The following is a 19,149-nucleotide window of genomic DNA, read 5'->3' as shown; positions in this document are numbered from 1 at the left end:
CTTTATGGTCCATGGAATTCTCCAGGCTAGAATACTGGAGTGGGTAGCCTTTCCCTTCTCCAGGGGATCTTCCCAACACAGTGATTGAACCCAGGTCTCCTACATTGCAGGTGGATGCTTTACCAGCTGAGCCACAAGGGAAGCCTGATGTGGGAGAAAGGGAGGGTAAATTCTATACTATTGCTGAATAAGACCATTCCCTTCTTTTCGTATTCTTTCCATCTCTTGCTTTGCACACAGGTGTCTCAGTAGTAAAGAATCCACTTGCCAATGCAGGAGACGCAGGAGACACAGATTTGATCCCTGGGTTGGGAAGATCCCCTGGAGAAGGAAATGGCAACCTACTCCAATATTCTTCCTTGGGGATGTTTATGGACAGAGGAGCCTGGTGGGCTACAGTCCATGGGGTGGCAAAGAGTCAGACATGCCTGAGTGACTAACACTTCCACTTTTTCAGTTATATTTTATATGAAGTCTGTGGGCCAATCTGAGAAGAGTGACATTGATAATGGCTTTTAATAGAAAATTTGTTAGAGCTTGACTTGTTAATCTGGAATGTAGCCCATTTGTACACTGGGGGCTGCTTATGTCACTGTATGTCTAAGCTGGCAGATGATAAGAATGCCTTTACTTGTAGATTCCTTGGCAGGTGATAACTGTCTTTCCAAACAAAAGAACCTAACAGACATATCAATAGTACCAGAAGATGCCTTAGTCACCAGCATATGACTATCCCAGATGTTATATCTCTTATATTGTATGCTTAGTTACCCAGTTGTGTCTGACTCTTTGCAACCCCGTGGACTATAGCCAGCCAGGCTTCTCTGTCCATGGAATTTTCCAGGAAAGAATACTGGAGTGGGTAGCCATTCCCTTCTCCATGGGAGAAGGGATTACTGACCCAGGGATTGAACCTGGGTCTCCTGCATTGCAAATGGATTCTTTACCATCTAAGTCACCAGGGAAGCCCATCTCTTATGTTAGAAAGACCATCAGAAAGACCAGCTTGTCTTTTAGGTTTCAAGTGCAATACTGATTTTTAAGTAGGATTCCAAAGTCAAATGCCTTTCAAAATTTTGTTTCTTAGACAGGCTTTGTGATATTTCTTAGGCCGTAGAAGAGCTGGGAAGAGGAAAGAAGGTAATGATCAGGCAGAGAGCCCTGGCAGGGTGGTGCCTGAGCTCCTCCTGGGACGAGTTTTACTAGAGAATTAGACTCCACAGGCTGCATATTTCTGAGGGGTTTCTGTAAACCTGGCTGCTGTCAGGGACAAAGCAAAAGGCAGAGTAGTGTTGGAGCCCTGTTGCCCAGAATGTCTTGTGGCAGACACGAAATAAAAATTACAAAGAAGGAAAATGTCATTTTCAAAAACTTACAGTGATCTTGAGAGGCTTCCTTGGTGTCTTTTAAGTTTTTTTCAATAAGCAACTTACATTCACAGGAAGAGAAGGCTATTTTCTCTAAAGACACTAGAAAAATAATTGTTTGTCAGTGAAGGTTTATTCACATATCCTACAGACAATCTTGTACGGAATTTGGGAAGAAGCAATTTGGAAATCTTGATTTTGGAAACTGCAGCAGTTCTCATGTGTAATAGAATCACGGATACTGCATCTTAACAGGACTGTGTATTGCGTAGATAAATGTCACATACTGTGCTTGTATATTTGTAAATGTTTTTTCACTAAAGCAATGTGGCTTAGTGGAAGAAATATGCATTTTAAAATCAGACAGAGATAGGTACAAACTCTAATTTGCCCACTTAAGTGTTCTTGGGCAAAGCATTGGGGATCTATTATAATAGTGTTTTCCACCTAAAAAATGGAAATAGAAATAGCTACCTCTCAGGGCTTTTGTGAGCATGCAATGATGTCACAGCATCTAACACGTGCCTACACACAGTAGGGGCTCAATAATGTTTGTTTCATAAATTGGATATTCCACTTTCCGGGCTGATACATTTTCATGTATATAGTAGGTTAAAAGTATATTTTTTAACTGAAACCAATTAATTGTGATAAAAATATTATGAATGTTGAAAATAAGTGCAGAATTTATGATGGTGACCTACTTTGATGAGTTAAGTAAGCATATTTAGTCTTTTCTCCTAACTGCCTTTCTTGTTTGACTACTCTCTATGCAATGAAAAGTCATGTTAAGATATGAAAGGATAAGTAAAAAGTTTATATACCATAAATTGTATGTAAATCTAAAAATAAAATATGATGAAAAGGAATAAGACATACTAGATTGAATGAAAGATTGGCTGGTTGGTTGATTCATTGCTCCCAGCCCTTTTTTCCTCCTTCAAATAAAACCAATTGAATTGTTTCCATTCTGAGGAATTTATTGTTGATCTGTAAAGAAAAATAGGAAGAAGTAAACAACAACAACAGAGACGAGTTGATGAAGCTTGGGACGTGGTAGAGTCAGTTCTTTACACCAGGATCTTTACACCCAAGTCTATATATCCTGACTCCCTGCTGAGATGGTCAGTGTAAAACCTTTTTGCTCTCTGTTTCTAGTTTGGGGAGTATTTTGAAACTTACTAAATTTTCCAGTGTCTCCATTCTGTGTCCACCTGACCACCTTTGCCAGGTGTTACATAGACTAATTCCTCCTCAAGGGTTCTGCTCTCCAGTCCAGAAGACGCCAACAGGGCAGAACAGTAGGAAAGGGCTCCTGGTCTCAGGGGCTGAACTTTTAGTGTTAGTTATAACCATACCATTGCAGGCTTCCTGGGTAGCTCAAACAGTAAAGAATCTACCCACCATGCGGGAGACCTGGGTTTGATCCCTGGGTCAGAAAGATCCCCCGAAGAGGATTTTTTTCACTTTAAAATAATTACATGATGAAATATATTAAATTTATTTAAGAAAAAGTTATTAAGTGTCTATACTTAATATATAGGCACTTAATATATAGGTGCTTGGTACTATGTCAGCTTTACTAAACTGAAACTAGTTTCCAGAATTCTCTTGCATGTGTGTTTTAGGGTTAGACTTGTCCATGAGAGAAATTTGCATGGTATTTGGAAGACAAAAAAGAAGCACAACCATTGTTTTGTCTTACTGCTCTGAAATTTGGTGCAGGGTGCCCGGTGCCGTGGCAGCCTGTGCATGTTGTCACAGATCTGCTGGCTACCTTGGTGGCCAGGTGGGCTGCACCTGGGTCTGCAGCTTCCCCAGCTCTAGCTGGGTCATCTTCTGCAGCGACTCTGTTCCCTGGGTGAGTGCATGTGTGGCTTCGTGTCAACGGCCTTGGCTTCCCCTGCAGACAACCTGCGTCACTGAGGCTGGAGAATGAAAGATAGACGTGGGCTCCTGTTTATACTCTCTCTCCCTTGCTTTCCTTCTTACTGTTCTTCTCAACTACTGTTCCAGCTTACCTATTGCAGCTTCAGGCTCCACATCTGATGCAGACAATGAGTGCCTTTATTATACATCACTCATCATGGGTCTGCTTCTCTGGGGAACTCACCACCAATACAGTCTGTATGTACCAAACACTGGGCTGGGCTTTAGAGACAAAAATGGGGAGCCAGGGAAGTATTGACCTTCTTTCCAGAGTTTAAATTCTAGTTTAGGATATTATTATTATCATACAAAAGGAGCTACACATAGTGTTTTTACTTTTCAATCAGGCTGAGGATTCTTAATGATACACTGTTTTGCGTGCTAAGTCGTTTTAGTTGTGTCTGACTCTGTGATGCTATGGTCTGCAGCCCGCCAGTTTCCTCTGTCCATGGGATTCTCCAGGCAAGAACACTGGAGTGGGTTGTCATACTCTCCTCCAGGAGAGCTTCCCAACCAATATACTGTTGCTGCTAAGTTGCTTCAGTGGTGTCCGACTCAGTGCGACCCCATAGACGGCAGCCTACCAGGCTCCCCCGTCCCTGGGAGTCTCCAGGCAAGAACACTGGAGTGGGTTGCCATTTCCTTCTCCAGTGCATGAAAGTGAGAAGTGAAAGTGAAGTCGCTCAGTCGTGCCTGACTCTTAGCGACCCTATGGATTGCAGCCCATCAGGCTCCTCCATCCATGGGATTTTCCAGGCAAGAGTACTAGAGTGGGATGCCATTGCCTTCTCCAAATATACTGTTACAGCATTTAAAATTTTTTCAAAGGTTTTCTTGTTATTTAATCACTGTCACAACAGATACAAATGCAAAGAAGACTAAGAGAGGATTTAAAGCTTCCCTCAGGCTAAGCAGGGATTTCAGGCAACTCTTACCCAAAGATCATGCAGTGTACAAGTGGCAGATATTTAATCTTTGGATTCATATTCCAGCACTTGTTTAAATGTAATAGTTATGAAAATTTTTTAGTTGCACCGGGCAAATATTACTATCAATTGTGGCTCTGCATGACCAAAATACTTATCAATCCAGAAAATTACAAATATAATAGCAGACTTGGCACCACGCAGAAAGCCACAGGGGACTTTTCAGCTTTTGAATAATTACTTAATGTTCAGTAGATATGACCATAGAAATATGAACAAATAAAATGTCAGTCATCTGGGTGCCCTTTCTTTTGATGCTAAGCTTCACAGAATAGGTACCTACAGGTTTCCCTTTTAGATCATGCCTTCCCATGGAGTTGTAGGAGAGATGGGGAGGTTTGCACTGAAACTTGGAGGTGATAAACTCCAATATATCCACATAGGGGCAGAGCTAGAGCAGCAGACACCTCTATCAGTTATGCCACCGAGATGAAATTTGACAAAAAGTGATCATCACAGTAGTGATTTTGTAACAGAAAGGAAAGGGGCAGGACACAACTTTTGGAAGAATGACGTAGCCCAAGGACACAACATAAACCAATTAGAATCAAATGGGACCAAGACTGCAGACAGGACTAGACCTTGCTCCTCAATCAGCAAGTGAAATGACAAACCCAGAGGGGTCATGGCAGTTCTCTGTTAGAAGACCAAGGAGTGGGCAGTGGCCCAAATCCTGGAAATCTTCCAAACGTAGTTGGAATAATCCTCCCACTCATTAGCATATGAAATTACCCAGCTTGTAAAAACTAATCACGCCACGTATTGCAGGCTGCACTTGCCCTCTGTGCTGGCCCACACTCTGTCTATGGAGTGTGCTTCTCTCTGAATCTGAATAAAGCCACTTTTTACCTATTACTTTGTCTCTCACTGAATTCTTTCTGCGATGAGACATCAAGAACCTGAGCTTCCTTATGTCCTAAAACCAGGTACTGTGGGTTTGAGTCCCAGCCATGTGCATTCAAGTCCAAAGCAGGGTTTTGGTTGGGTTCAAGTCCCAGCCATGTGGGTTCAAGTCCAAAGCAGGGTTTTGACTGGGTTTGAGTCCCAGCCACGTGGGTTCAAGTCCCTATCTGAGGTAAATGGTTTCAATTCTTCCAGAGCCCTAGTAACTGCTAAGTGGATCAGGCCAGTAATCCAACCAGCAAGGTATTCTATTTCTCAGGAGCAGGACCTTTGACCTCTGTGATGTGATTCTTTAAGAGTTGAGGCATATATTCATCATCTTTAACCTATTTTTTAAATTTTTTATGATAAAATTAATATCTTCTGGTTTGTAAAATTAAACTCTGTAGAAGTATATGGAGAAAAAAAGAAGTCTCCTGTCCCTCACCTTCCTACCCCCTCTATCCTACTCACCCAAGTTCTATTCTCAAAAAGTAACACATACATATTTAACAAATATCAATATTTACTGAATGCCCTTTAATTATTAACACCAGGCACTATTCTTGGTCTTGGAATTATCGCAGTGAAAAACACTGACCATAAAGATCATTCATTTACTTTAGGTCTTAGTCTGTTCAGGCTGCTGTGACAAATTACCATAGACTGGACATTTTAAATAACAAACATTTGGTTTTCACAGTTTTAGGGGGCTGTGAAGTTCAAGTTCAAGGCACAGCAGATTCAGTATCTGGTGAAGCCCGCTTTGTGTTCTAAAGTGAAGAGCACTAGGGAGCTAGATTCCTCTCTCCTAAGCACACTAATCTTATTCATGAGGGCTCCTCCCTCATGACCTAATCACTTTCCACATGTTCCATCCCTAATACCATCATATGGGTGTTAAGATTTCAATATATTAATCTGGGGGAATAGAAACATTCGCTCCATAGCACTTTACATTTAGCTCATGGTACAATGATATATACATGTTTTAGTTAAGGTACACCAATACTGGTGATACATAGATGCCAAATATTTAATAGCTCCAAATTAGAGAAATGTATTTCTTGCATATGTAACATGACTCAACTGCAAACAGTCTCTCAGGCACTTAGGATGGTGGAAGCTCTACCACTTCTAAGACATACATTTCAAATTTGTAGAACAGTGGTCTTTCAGTTCAGTTCAGTCACTCAGTTGTGTCCGACTCTTTGAGACCCCATGGACCGCAGCATGCCAGGCCTCCCTGTCCATCACCAACTCCCACAGTTTTCTCAAACTCATGCCCATTGAGTTGGTGATGCCATCCAACTATCTCATCCTCTGTCACCCCCTTCTCCTCCCACCTTCAATCTTTCCTGGTATCAGGGTCTTTTCCAATGAGTCAGTTCTTTGCATCAGGTGGCCAAAGTATTGGAGTTTCAGCTTCAGCATCAGTCCTTCCAATGAATATTCAGGACTGATTTCCTTTACGATGACTGGTTGGATCTCCTTGCAATTCAAGGGACTCTCAAGAATCTTCTCCAGTACCACAGTTTAAAAGCATCAATTCTTCAACCCTCAGCTTTCTTTATAGTCCAACTCTCACATCCATACATGACTACTGGAAAAACCATAGCTTTGACTAGATGGACCTTTGTTGACAGAGTAATGTCTTGGTTTTTTAACATGCTGTCTATGTTGGTCGTAACTTATCTTCCAAGGAGTAAGCATCTTTTAATTTCATGGCTGCAGCCACCATCTGCAGTGATTTTGGAGCCCCCAAAAATAAAGTCTGTCCCTGTTTTCATGTTTCCTCATTTATTTGCCATGAAGTGATGGGACCAGATGCCATGATCTTAGTTTTCTGAATGTTGAGTTTTAAGCCAACTTTTTCACTCTCCTCTTTCAGTTTCATCAAGAGGCTCTTTTGTTCTTCTTTGCTTTCAGCCATAAGGGTGGTATCATCTGCATATCTGAAGTAAATGGTATTTCTCCTGGCAATCTTGATTCCAGCTTGTGCTTCATCCAGCCCAGCGTTTCTCATGATGTACTCTGCATATAAGTTAAATAATCAGGGTGACAATGTATAGCCTTGATGTACTCCTTTCCCAATTTGGAACCTATATGTTGTTCCATGTCCAATTCTAAATGTTGCTCCTTTACCTGCATTCAGGTTTCTCAGGAGCCAGATAAGGTGGTCTGGTATTCCCATCTCTTTCAGAATTTCCCACAGTTTGTTGTGATCCACACAGTCACAGGCTTTGGCATAGTCAATAAAGCAGAAATAGATGTTTTTCTAGAACTCTTTTGCTTTTTTGATGATCCAGAGGATGTTGGCAATTTGATCTCTGGTTCCTCTGCTTTTTATAAATCCAGCTTGCATGTCTGGAAGTTCACAGTCCACTTATTGTTGAAGGCTGGCTTGGAGAATTTTGAGTACTACTTTGCTAGTGAGATGAGTGCAATTTTGCAGTAGTTTGAACATTCTTTGGCATTGCCTTTCTTTGGTGTTGGAATGAAAACTGACCTTTTCCAGTCCTGTGGCCACTGCTGAGTTTTCCAAATTTGCTGGCATATTGGGTGCAGCACTTTCACAACATCATCTTTTAGGATTTGAAATAGCTCAACTGAAATTCCATCACCTCCACTAGCTTTGTTCGTAGTGATGCTTCCTAAGGCCGACTTGACTTTGCATTCCTGGATGTCTGGCTCTAGGTGAATGATCACACCATAGTGATTATCTGGGTTGTGAAGATTTTTTTGTATAGTTCTTCTTTGTATTCTTGCCACCTCTTCTGTTAGGTCCATACCATTTCTTTCCTTTATTGTGCCCATCTTTGCATGAAATGTTGCCTTGGTATCTCTAATTTTCTTGAAGAGTTCTCTAGTCTTCCCCGAATCTATTGTTTTCCTCTATTTCTTTGCATTGATCACTGAGGAAGGCTATCTTATCTCTCCTTGCTAGTTTTTGGAACTCTGCACTCAAATGGATATATCTTTCCTTTTCTCCTTTGCCTTTCACCTCTCTTCTTTTCACAGCTATATGTAAGAACTCAACCATTTTTCCTTTTTGCATTTATTTTTCTTGGTGATGGTCTTGATGTATAATGTCATTTTGTTGAGGGCCTTCTGTATAATGTCACGAACCTCCATCCATAGTTCTTCAGGCACTGTCTATCAGATCTAATCCCTTGAATCTATTTCTCACTTCCACTGTATGATTGTAAGGGATTTGATTTAGGTCATACATGAATAGTCTAGTGGTTTTCCCTACTTTCTTCAGTTTAAGTCTGAATCTGGCAATAAGGAGTTTATGATCTGTGCCTCAGTCAGCTCCCAGTCTTTCTTTTTTTTTTTTTTAAACTTTACATAATTGTATTAGTTTTGCCAAATATCAAAATGAATCCGCCACAGGTATACTTGTGTTCCCCATCCTGAACCCTCCTCCCTCCTCCCTCCCCATACCATCCCTCTGGGTCGTCCCAGTGCACTAGCCCCAAGCATCCAGTATCATGCATCGAACCTGGACTGGCAACTCATTTCTTACATGATATTTTACATGTTTCAATGTCATTCTCCCAAATCTTCCCACCCTCTCCCTCTCCCACAGAGTCCATAAGACTGTTCTATACATCAGTGTCTCTTTTGCTGTCTCGTATACAGGGTTATTGTTACCATCTTTCTAAATTCCATATATATGCATTAGTATACTGTATTTATGTTTTTCCTTCTGGCTTACTTCACTCTGTATAATAGGCTCCAGTTTCATCCACCTCATTAGAACTGATTCAAATTTAATGGCTGAGTAATACTCCATTGTGTATATGTACCACTGCTTTCTTATCCATTCATCTGCTGATGGACATCTAGGTTGCTTCCATGTCCTGGCTATTATAAACAGTGCTGCGATGAACATTGGGGTACACATGTCTCTTTCCCTTCTGGTTTCCTCAGTGTATATGCCCAGCAGTGAGATTGCTGGATCATAAGGCAGTTCTATTTCCAGTTTTTTAAGGAATCTCCACACTGTTCTCCATAGTGGCTGTACTAGTTTGCATTCCCACCAACAGTGTAAGAGGGTTCCCTTTTCTCCACACCCTCTCCAGCATTTATTATTTGTAGACTTTTGGATCGCAGCCATTCTAACTGGTATGAAATGGTACCTCATAGTGGTTTTGATTTGCATTTCTCTGATAATGAGTGATGTTGAGCATCTTTTCATGTGTTTGTTAGCCATCTGTATGTCTTCTTTGGAGAAATGTCTATTTAGTTCTTTGGCCCATTTTTTGATTGGGTCGTTTATTTTTCTGGAGTTGAGCTGTAGGAGTTGCTTGTATATTTTTGAGATTAGTTGTTTGTTGGTTGCTTCATTTGCTATTATTTTCTCCCATTCTGAAGGCTGTCTTTTCACCTTGCTAATAGTTTCCTTTGATGTGCAGAAGCTTTTAATTTTAATTAGGTCCCATTTGTTTATTTTTGCTTTTATTTCCAATATTCTGGGAGGTGGGTCATAGAGGATCCTGCTGTGATGTATGTCAGAGAGTGTTTGCTCCCAGTCTTGTATTTTGCAGACTGTATAGAACTTCTCCATTATTGGCTACAAAGAATATAAGCAATCTGATTTCAGTGTTGGCCATCTAGTGATGTCCATATGTAGAGTCTTCTCTTGTGTTGTTGGAAGAGGGTGTTTGCTATGACCAGTGCATTCTCTTGGCAAAACTCTATTAGCCTTTGCCTTGTTTCATTCTGTACTCCAAGGACAAATTTGCCTGTTACTCCAGGTATTTCTTGACTTTCTACTTTTGCATTCCAGTCCCCTATAATGAAAAGGACATCTTTTTTTGGTTGTTAGTTCTAAAAGATCTTGTAGGTTTTCATAGAACCATTCAACTTCAGCTTCTTTAGCATTACTGGTCAGGGCATAGACTCAGATTACTGTGCTATGGAATGCTTTGCCTTGGAAACAAACAGAGATCATTCTGTCGTTTTTGGGATTGCATCCAGGTACTGCATTCCGGACTCTTTTGTTGACTATGATGGCTACTCCATTTCTTCTAAGGGATTCTTCCCCACCTAGTAGATATAATGGTCATCTGAGTTAAATTTACCCATTCCAGTCCATTTTAGTTCACCGATTCCTAAAATGTCAATGTTCACCCCTGCCATCTCCTGTTTGACCACTTCCAATTTGCCTTGATTCATGGACCTAACATTCCATGTTCCTATGCAGTATTGCTCTTTACAGATTGGACTTTACTTCCATCACCAGTCACATCCACAACTGTGTGTTGTTTTTGCTTTGGGTCTGTCTTTTCATTCTTTCTGGAGTTATTTCTCCACTGATCTCCAGTAGCATATTGGGCACCAGTCAACCTAGGGAGTTCTTCATTCAGTATCCTTTTTGCCTTTTCATACTGTTCATGGGGTTCTGAAGGCAAGAATACTGAATGGTTTGCCATTTCCTTCTCCAGTGGACCACGTTTTGTCAGAACACTCCACCATGACCCATCTGTCTTGAGTGGCCCTACATGGCATGGCTCATAGTTTCACTGAGTTAGACAAGGCTGTGGTCCACGTGATTAGATTGGTTAGTTTTCTGTGATTGAGGTTTTCAGTCTGTCTGCCCTCTGATGGAGGAGGATAAGAGGCTTATGGAAGCTTCCTGATGGGAGAGAATGATTGGGGGGAAAGTGAGTCTTGTTCTGATGGGCAGGGCTATGCTCAATAAATCTTTAATCCAATTTTCTGTTGATGGGAGGGGCTGTGTTCCCTCCCTGTTATTTGACCTGATGCCAAACTATAGTGGTGGTAATGAAGATAATGGTGACCTCCTTCCAAAGGTCCCGTGCACACACTGCTAAACTCAGTGCCCCCAACCCTGCAACAGACCACTGCCAACCCACATCTCTGCCAGAGACTCCTGGACACTCACAGGCAAGTGTGCCTCAGGCTCTTGTGGGGTCACTGATCCTTTCTCCTGGGTCCTGGTGCACACAAGCTTTTGTTTGTGCCCCTAAGACACTGTTTCCCCAGTCCTGTGTCAGTTCTGGCAGCTCTATGATGCGGTTAGTGGCGACCTCCTCCACGGGGGCTATGCCACACCCAGGGCTGCTGCACCCAGAGCCCCTGCCCCTGCACAGTCCACTGCTGACCCGTATCTCTGCAGGAGACACTCAAACACAGTTCTGTCTCAGTCTCTGTGTGGTTTCTGGGTCCTGGTGCACACAGGTACATTCGAGCCCTCTGAGCATCTCTGGCAGGTATGGTCTTTAGCCAGGTCAACTGGACAGGGTCATGGAGGAGACAATGAGGAAAGATTTTTATGGGCTTTGTTTGGGAGTAGAGCACGTTTACACCTTTGTTCACATTTCACTGGCTAGAACTACATGACTTCACTACACCACTCACTACCTGGGTGACCTTGGGAAACTTATTTACCATCTCTGTGCCTCAGGTTCCTCATGCATAAAATAGAGATAATGAGTACCTATTCCTAGGGCTGTTTATTAACTTAATTGTATAAAACACAGGACGCCTTTTGAACAGCTCCAGGAAGAAGAAGGGCATAAACATTTTTAGTGAGAAGTTAGTTGTTCCTGCTCAATAGGTCTAACCTTTTCCCTGTACACAAACAGGATTCAATTTAACTACTCTTCTGAAACATATTTAAAATGTAATGTGTTCCAAATATTATTTCATGTTAGAATTATAAATCTACCTACCATTTTAACAACTATTCAGTATTTTCCCCCATTCTCTGTGGACATAGCATTGGAAAAGTTCCAATCCCAAGGAAAGACAATGCCAAAGAATCTTCAAACTACTGTACAATCGTGTTCTTTTCACATGCTAGCAAGGTCATGCTCAAAATCTTTCAAGCTTGGATTCAGCAGTATGTAAACAGAGAACTTCCAGATGTACAAGCTAGGTTTAGAAAAGGTAGAAGAACCAGAGATCAAATTGCTAACAAATGTTGGATCTTGGAAAAAGGGAATTCCAGAAAAATATCTACTTCTGCTTCATTGCTTATGCCTAAGACTGACTGTGTGGATCACAACAAACTGTGGAAAATTCTTCAAGAGATGGGAGTTCCAAACCACCTGACCTGCCTCCTGAGAAATCTGTATGCAGGTCAAGAAGCAACAGTTAGAACTGGACATGGAACAACAGACTGGTTCCAAATCAGGAAAGGACTATGTCAAGGCTGTATATTGTCACCCTGCTTATTTAACTTATATGCAGAGTACATCCAGCAAAAGGCCAGGCTGGATGAAGCACAAGCTGGAATTGAGGTTTCAGGGAGAAATATCAATAATCTCAGACGTGCAGATGACACCACCCTTATGGCAGAACGTGAAGAGAAACTAAAGAGCCTCTTATGAAGGCTAAAGAAGAGAGTGAAAAAACTGGTTTAAAACATTAAAAAAAAAAAAAAAAACTAAGATAATGGCACTGGTTCCATTGTTTCATGGCAAATAGATGGGGAAAAAGTGGAAAAGTGACAGACTTTATTTTCTTGGGCTCCAAAATCACTGCAAACAGTGACTGCAGCCATGAAATTAAAAGATGCTTGCTCCTTGGAAGGAAAGCTATGGCAAACCTAGGCAGCATATTAAAAAGTAGAGATATTACTTTGCTGACAAATATCTGTGTAGTCAAAGCTATTTTTTTTTTTTTCAGTAGTCATGTATAGATGTGAAAATTTGACCATAAAGAGGGCTGAGTGCTAAAGAATTGATGCTTTCGAATTGTGGTCCTAGAGAAGACTCTTGAGAGTCTCTTGGACTGAAAGGAGATCAAACTAGTCAATCTTAAAGGAAATCAATGCTGAATAGTCGCTGGAAGGACTGATGCTGAAGCTCCAATACTTTGGTCACGTGATGTGAAGAGTAGACTCATTGGAAAAGACCCTGATACTGGGAAAAACTGAAGCTAAAAGGACAAGGAAGTAGCAGAGGACGAAATGGTTAGATACCCTCACTGACTCAATGGATATGAATTTGAGCAAACTCCAAGAGATAGTGAAGGACAGAGGAACCTGGCATGTTGTAGTCCACGGGGTCAAAAAGAGCTGACACGACTTAGCAACTGAAAAACATCAACAATAACAATTCTGCAGACATATATAATATATTTAACTCTGTGATGAATATCTTTGCTTATCAACTGTGCATATCCATGCTGTGTGCCATAAATGCTTGGCAGGGAAATTCCTACCTTGTGCTGTCACACTCCATGTATGTTAAAACATTCAGCTATCAAATGCAGGAAAATCACTCTAAGACAATTTAGAAGACTTCTTTTTGGTTCAGGAGATCCTACCAGAGGAAGAAACATAGGACCTGCCTGCCAGCTTTTCATTTTTCCTTGCTCTATCCCTTGTGGTAGTGGAGCCCGGATGCTGTTACCCATGTCAAAAGAAAGGTTTAAAGTGGCATCCTTTGGGCTTTTACCAGAACATGTTGCTGAACACCAAGCCTTTCAAGATGGTCCTCCTGAACATCCTTAGAATTCTAAGGATTGTGAAATCTTCTCATGGTTTTGGGTTATAAATTCAGTCTTATCATTATTACATTGTGTATTATAAGCCAAAATACTTTAACTGTTTTAAATGTTAAAATTGTTTTAAAAAGAGACAAAATATTTTTCTCCTTTTTTAATAGAAAAATGTTTAAATTTATGAGGAAATAATATTAACAATAGCTCTCTTTTATTTCTGATTCTTATAATTGTCAAGTCAGTTTTTTCCTCAGTTTTTGCAGCAAAAATTTGAAGGGATAGACAAGCTTAAACAGGCAGAATTTTATTAAGCAGGCAGGAATAGTACAACCCCAAGACATGAGAGCGGGCAGACTCTGTAGGAGTGGCCTTGACCCATCTTGACTTTTGTGTTTATACTTCTTATCTCCTATTCCTGGAGCCTTATTGTATGTGCTTGCTCCATCACTCAGTCGTGTCCGACTCTTTGCCACCCTATGGACTATAGTCCACCAGGCTTTTCTGTCCATGGGATTCTCCAGGCAAGAATACTGGAGTATTGCCATTTCCTCCTCCAGGGATCTTCCTGACCCAGAGACTGAACCTGTGTCTCCTGCGTCTCTTGCATTGGCAGGAAGATTCTTTACCATTAGTGCCACCTGGGAAGCATTGTTTTTCTGCCTTTTGTAAAATAGGGCTTGTACCCACTACCAGTCAGGAAGGGAGCATATTTGGGTATGTTTTTTCCTCTGGAGGTTCCCATTCCTGTCCTGGGATTTTCTTCCTTTGTCTCTTTTCTCAATCTTTTCCCTTTCTTTGTCTGCCTTTTAGGCCCCATTTTCTCTACCATTTTGGACTCCTTTTTCCTATCCTAACTACAGGGGGTGACAGAGGATGAGATGGTTAGATAGCATTATCAACTCAACAGATGTGAGTGGAAGAAAACTCTGAGAGATAGTGAAGGACAGGGAAGCTTAGTGTGCTGCAGTACATGGGGTTACAAGGAGTCGGACATAACTTAGCAACTGAACAACGATAGCAACTACCTAATACAATGATCTTCTAAGAAACATCATGTCCATTTAAGAGATAAAGAAACTAAGACTCAGAGAATATAAGTAAATTGTCTTCAGACAATTTTGTGGGAGAAGTTTATGCAACTTGGATTTAGTTAAGCCTAATTCCAAAATTCCTCTTCTATATGAGTCAGTCTCCAAAAGGAGACAGTCATTATTCCTTAAGACTCATTCTGCCAGTAAATGGGATTAGAGCTTGAACTGACAGGCTGAGTTTTAGCTGTGGTTGTAACTGAGCAAGACCCTAAGGGGCCTTCTCAGAACAGGCGTTCCCCCATATCCTCTGCTTCAGCTCCTCCCTGAGGTACCTAGATAATAGTGAGTGAAAGTATTTGACACAAATTTCCTGGGTTGTTTTACAGATGTGAAAACCACCCCCACCAAATGGAAGAACTCCCTGATGACCGTGAGCACATGCTCCCGGGCCTCGTGGACACTAAGGTTAACCTCTGTGACACCACCCTGCTGCCTCACCATTAGCCAATCTGGGATATATTGTGTTTAAGTTGATCTTGTACCCTGCAGCTTCCCTACCATCTGCCCTTTTTAAAAAAACGCTTTGCTGAAACCATTCTTGGAGCTCCAGGATCTTCGCAGCATGAACCACTTCATTTCTTTACATGGCCCTGCAGTAAACCTTTCTCTGTTTCAAACTCCAACATTTCAGTTTGTTCGGTCTCACTGTGTGTTAGGCACACGAACTTGTGTTAACACAGCCTCAAGTCCTTTGTTCATCTCACCTTCTCCCTAGCTGGGCTGGGACCCCTATTCTATGCTAAGCCAGCAGTCAGCACTGGGGACTTATTCTCATTGTAGTGAGAAATGGAGTATTTCCTACCATATCAATAAACAAGTACGTCACAGTCATCAGTGATTCCAGCCCTCCAGGGCAACCAGGAAGGAGAACAATATCTGCTATCTGGCAACCATCAGGCTGCAGCCACTCCTTAAGGTGAGCACTGAGGAAAATGCAGGATACTGGCCCCAGATAGCCGAGATGCCTATGAAAGAAATGATTTCAGTGAGCCCAGACTCTTGCATCTTCCCACACATAGAAAAGCACTAAATTTCTTAGCTTGAAATATCTGGTTTAATTCACAAAAATACTTTTGATGGTCAGACTACCTGCCCTTCATTGCAAACTTCTCTAAAACCTTCCCGCTGAATAAAACAACTCTCAGCTTTTAGGTTGTGACCATTTTTTAAGTCAACAGTAGCATCTTTCCCACTCTCCTCACATGGCCTCTATCTTTGTTTCGTTCACCATAACTGGGTTTCTCTATGAGTAGTCTATAGAGAACCTGTATGGAAATTACTTGGGATATTGGTTTAAAAGATACTTTCTAGGCTTTGGGGATTGGACTCAGGAATCTGCATTTTAAACCAAATCCATAGGTTTTTTCATGCACAGTGAGATTTAAGAACCACTTTACTTTTTGCAGGAAAGAAACAGCTTTATGCAGAGAAGGACTGTCTTATTCATTGTTGTTTCTAGGGGGGCTGATATTCATTAAGCACTCTAATTATTTCTTAAGAAAACTAATGAACCAGGCTGTAGTTCCTAAACAAATGCAGGTCCATGGTGTTTATCTCTGTAGCCTTGGCATCTAGCACATGTTTGGAACATTATATTAATAGGAATTCAATGGATGTTATAAATGAAGTTTTAAAGGAATAATTAAAGGTCAAAGAATTGAAGTCGAATTTTAATTTGTTATATGCTGAATCTGTGGCTTTGGGCAATTCACAAACCTCTTTTAATCTGAATTTCCACATACATTGGAAAATGATATTCATCCATATATCTCACAACTCATTGTGGATACCAAATCTGTAAGTGAAATTTCATATAGAAAGCAGTAATGCTATATCTGGCACAGAGCAACTGCTGAATAAAGTGGTGTCCACTGTAATGATAGTAATAATAATAATGCCTGTAAAAATGCTCTGTAAAGGACCATGGAGTTACCAAGTACTATGATTATCCTCATTGTGAACTTAATCAAGCAGGCTGTATAGACAATTAAACTTTGCTCTGCTCATAAAATAGGAACAGTAGCAGAAGGTGTTTGATGTGTAGAAAGGTCCAGAGAAAGATGGGAGGTGAGTTGCAGCCTCCAGCCACTTGCTTCCCGTGTGGTCCCGTGGAGAAGGCTGTGCATCAGGACAATATCTGGTCCTGTCTTATACTGTGTTAGCAACCTTCCTTGAAGGAATAGCTGTCTTTTCAGGTGCTGCTGCTCAGGTCTGGAAGGGAAGGATCTGATGAAAGCCCACAAGACCTGACAAGTAATCTCCATCAGCTTATTGCTCTAAAGTGAAAATAAAACACAAATGTTACATGTGAAGCAGTCAATTTCAGGCCTTGCTTTTTGATATTTTTCCACTTTAGGGGTTTTATTATCCTTCCGTTGACAAATTACATTTTGATCCACTTCAAAGGGCTTTTCCATTAAGGTAACAATAGCCAGGGTTTAAGGGAAGCCCTGTGTCTGCTACACACTTGCTAGGTTGCTGTGCCCGTCTGCATGGAAGATGTCAAGTCTAATGGATTTCATTTCTTTAAGTAAGATACATGTTTTTAGGGTAGTATTTAGAGATTTGGGAAGATGACAAAATTGTCTAAAGGAAGGAAATGGCAATGGGCCTATTTCAGCTGTAAGTGGAGTCCTATAGCTGAGCAGATGTTTTCCAATCAAAATTAGTGGGAAAAATGACTGTCTACAGGGAAAAAAAAAAGTCAGTCATCAAAAAAGTTAAGCAAATTCCTATAATCATGCAACACAATCATCAAAGGAGCAAATATTAATTTGTTGAAATACTAACTATATTTTGGGGCACCACCAACTAACTATATTTCAGGGCCTGCATGTTTTCTTGGGAAATTTAGCCTGTATAAACTCAGCAGTTTATGGTCATGCTTTATGGCATAGGCTGCTGTCCCAAAGGTCAAGTCTAGTGGGAGGAGGAATGGGGACCCTGTACCAGAACGATCTTCATGTAGACTGTCAGTGACCTACCACAGGCATGGCCTGTCTGAAGGACATGAGCTAGCCAATTGATTCTTAACCTTGACCTAAAATATCCCAGCAAGAATTCACTGAAAGTGGGTAGAGCCACATAGACGATTTGGTGTTTTCTCTCCCCACCTCTGTCTCTAGAGTTCATTTAGGGAGCAGTTCTCAAACATTACTATGGATCAGAATTACCTGGAAAGTTGGTTAAAACACAGCTTGCTGAGCCCTTCCCTCAGGGGGGATCCTGGGGCATTTGTACTTCTAACAAACTGTAGTTCTAACAAATGCTGTGGCTTCCGGCTCAGGGACTGGTATATTTTGAAAATCATTCATCCAGAGCACAGTCTGATTATTGCTTCCTATTCCGTGGACTCTATTTGTCTAAACCTGGGTTCTGGGAATTCACTTAAGGTATCATTAGTTTTGAAGACTTTCTGTTTGTGCTACTCTTGATCAACCCTAGTATTTCCACTGATATTAGTCCTATGGCTTAATGTGTGTACATGTATTTTGAGTGCTTACCTTATCTGGGAAGAAAGATGGAACATTTTTTCAGCTGAATTTTTCTTTTAAGCTAAGGAGAGCATTATGGTATTGGCAACCAATAATGATTGAAGACTTGCCCATTAATAAAACAAAGTAAAGCAAAACAAAAACCCTTCCCCTGTTTAACTTTTCAGATTGTCTTCCAGAAGTCATCTTTTAGCAAAAGAATCACATGGTAACATCTGGAACCACCATTTACCATGGAGAGAGAGAGAGATATATATATATATATATACATAAAATATGTATGTGTGTATATATATATATAAAGATATATATATATATAAAATATATATGTGTATATATATATAAATGTATAAATGTAAGAGACATATATATATATCTTACATATATAAATTGGGCTTCCCTGTTTGCTCAGGGGTAAAGAATTTGCCTGTAATGCAGGAGACCCGGGTTTGATCCCTGGGTCAGGAAGATCCCCTGGAGAAGAAAATGGCAACCCACTCCAGTATTCTTGCCTGGAGAATTCCATGGACAGAGGAACCTGGCAGGTTATCTTACAATTAATTTTCTCTGCTAATTATGGATAGTTCTTTTGGAAGGAAAAGGATACTTTTTAATGCATTTTTCTTCCACATAAGACTAGGCACATACATTAAATATATATTTATCACACAAGGACTCCACTGACTCAAATGCCACTGAGGTTTTAAAGTATCTCAGATTGTACAATTTCTAAGTTAATTTCTTTCATATCAGAAGGTCAGGTCTCTCATTTAGCTCAGTCACTCTGCTCGCTGATCCATCACTTGAAATCCAGATGGTGCATACCTGTGCAATAGCATGCTTTCTAACAGGTAAGAGTTCTTGCTCTATTTAAGGCTTGCATACTATCAGTGTATGTTATTGACATATAGAGATTACA

The sequence above is a fragment of the Bos indicus genome, chromosome 6, assembly GCF_029378745.1.
Source record: "Bos indicus isolate NIAB-ARS_2022 breed Sahiwal x Tharparkar chromosome 6, NIAB-ARS_B.indTharparkar_mat_pri_1.0, whole genome shotgun sequence".
NCBI lineage: Eukaryota > Metazoa > Chordata > Mammalia > Artiodactyla > Bovidae > Bos > Bos indicus.
This window is presented reverse-complemented; position numbering follows the sequence as displayed.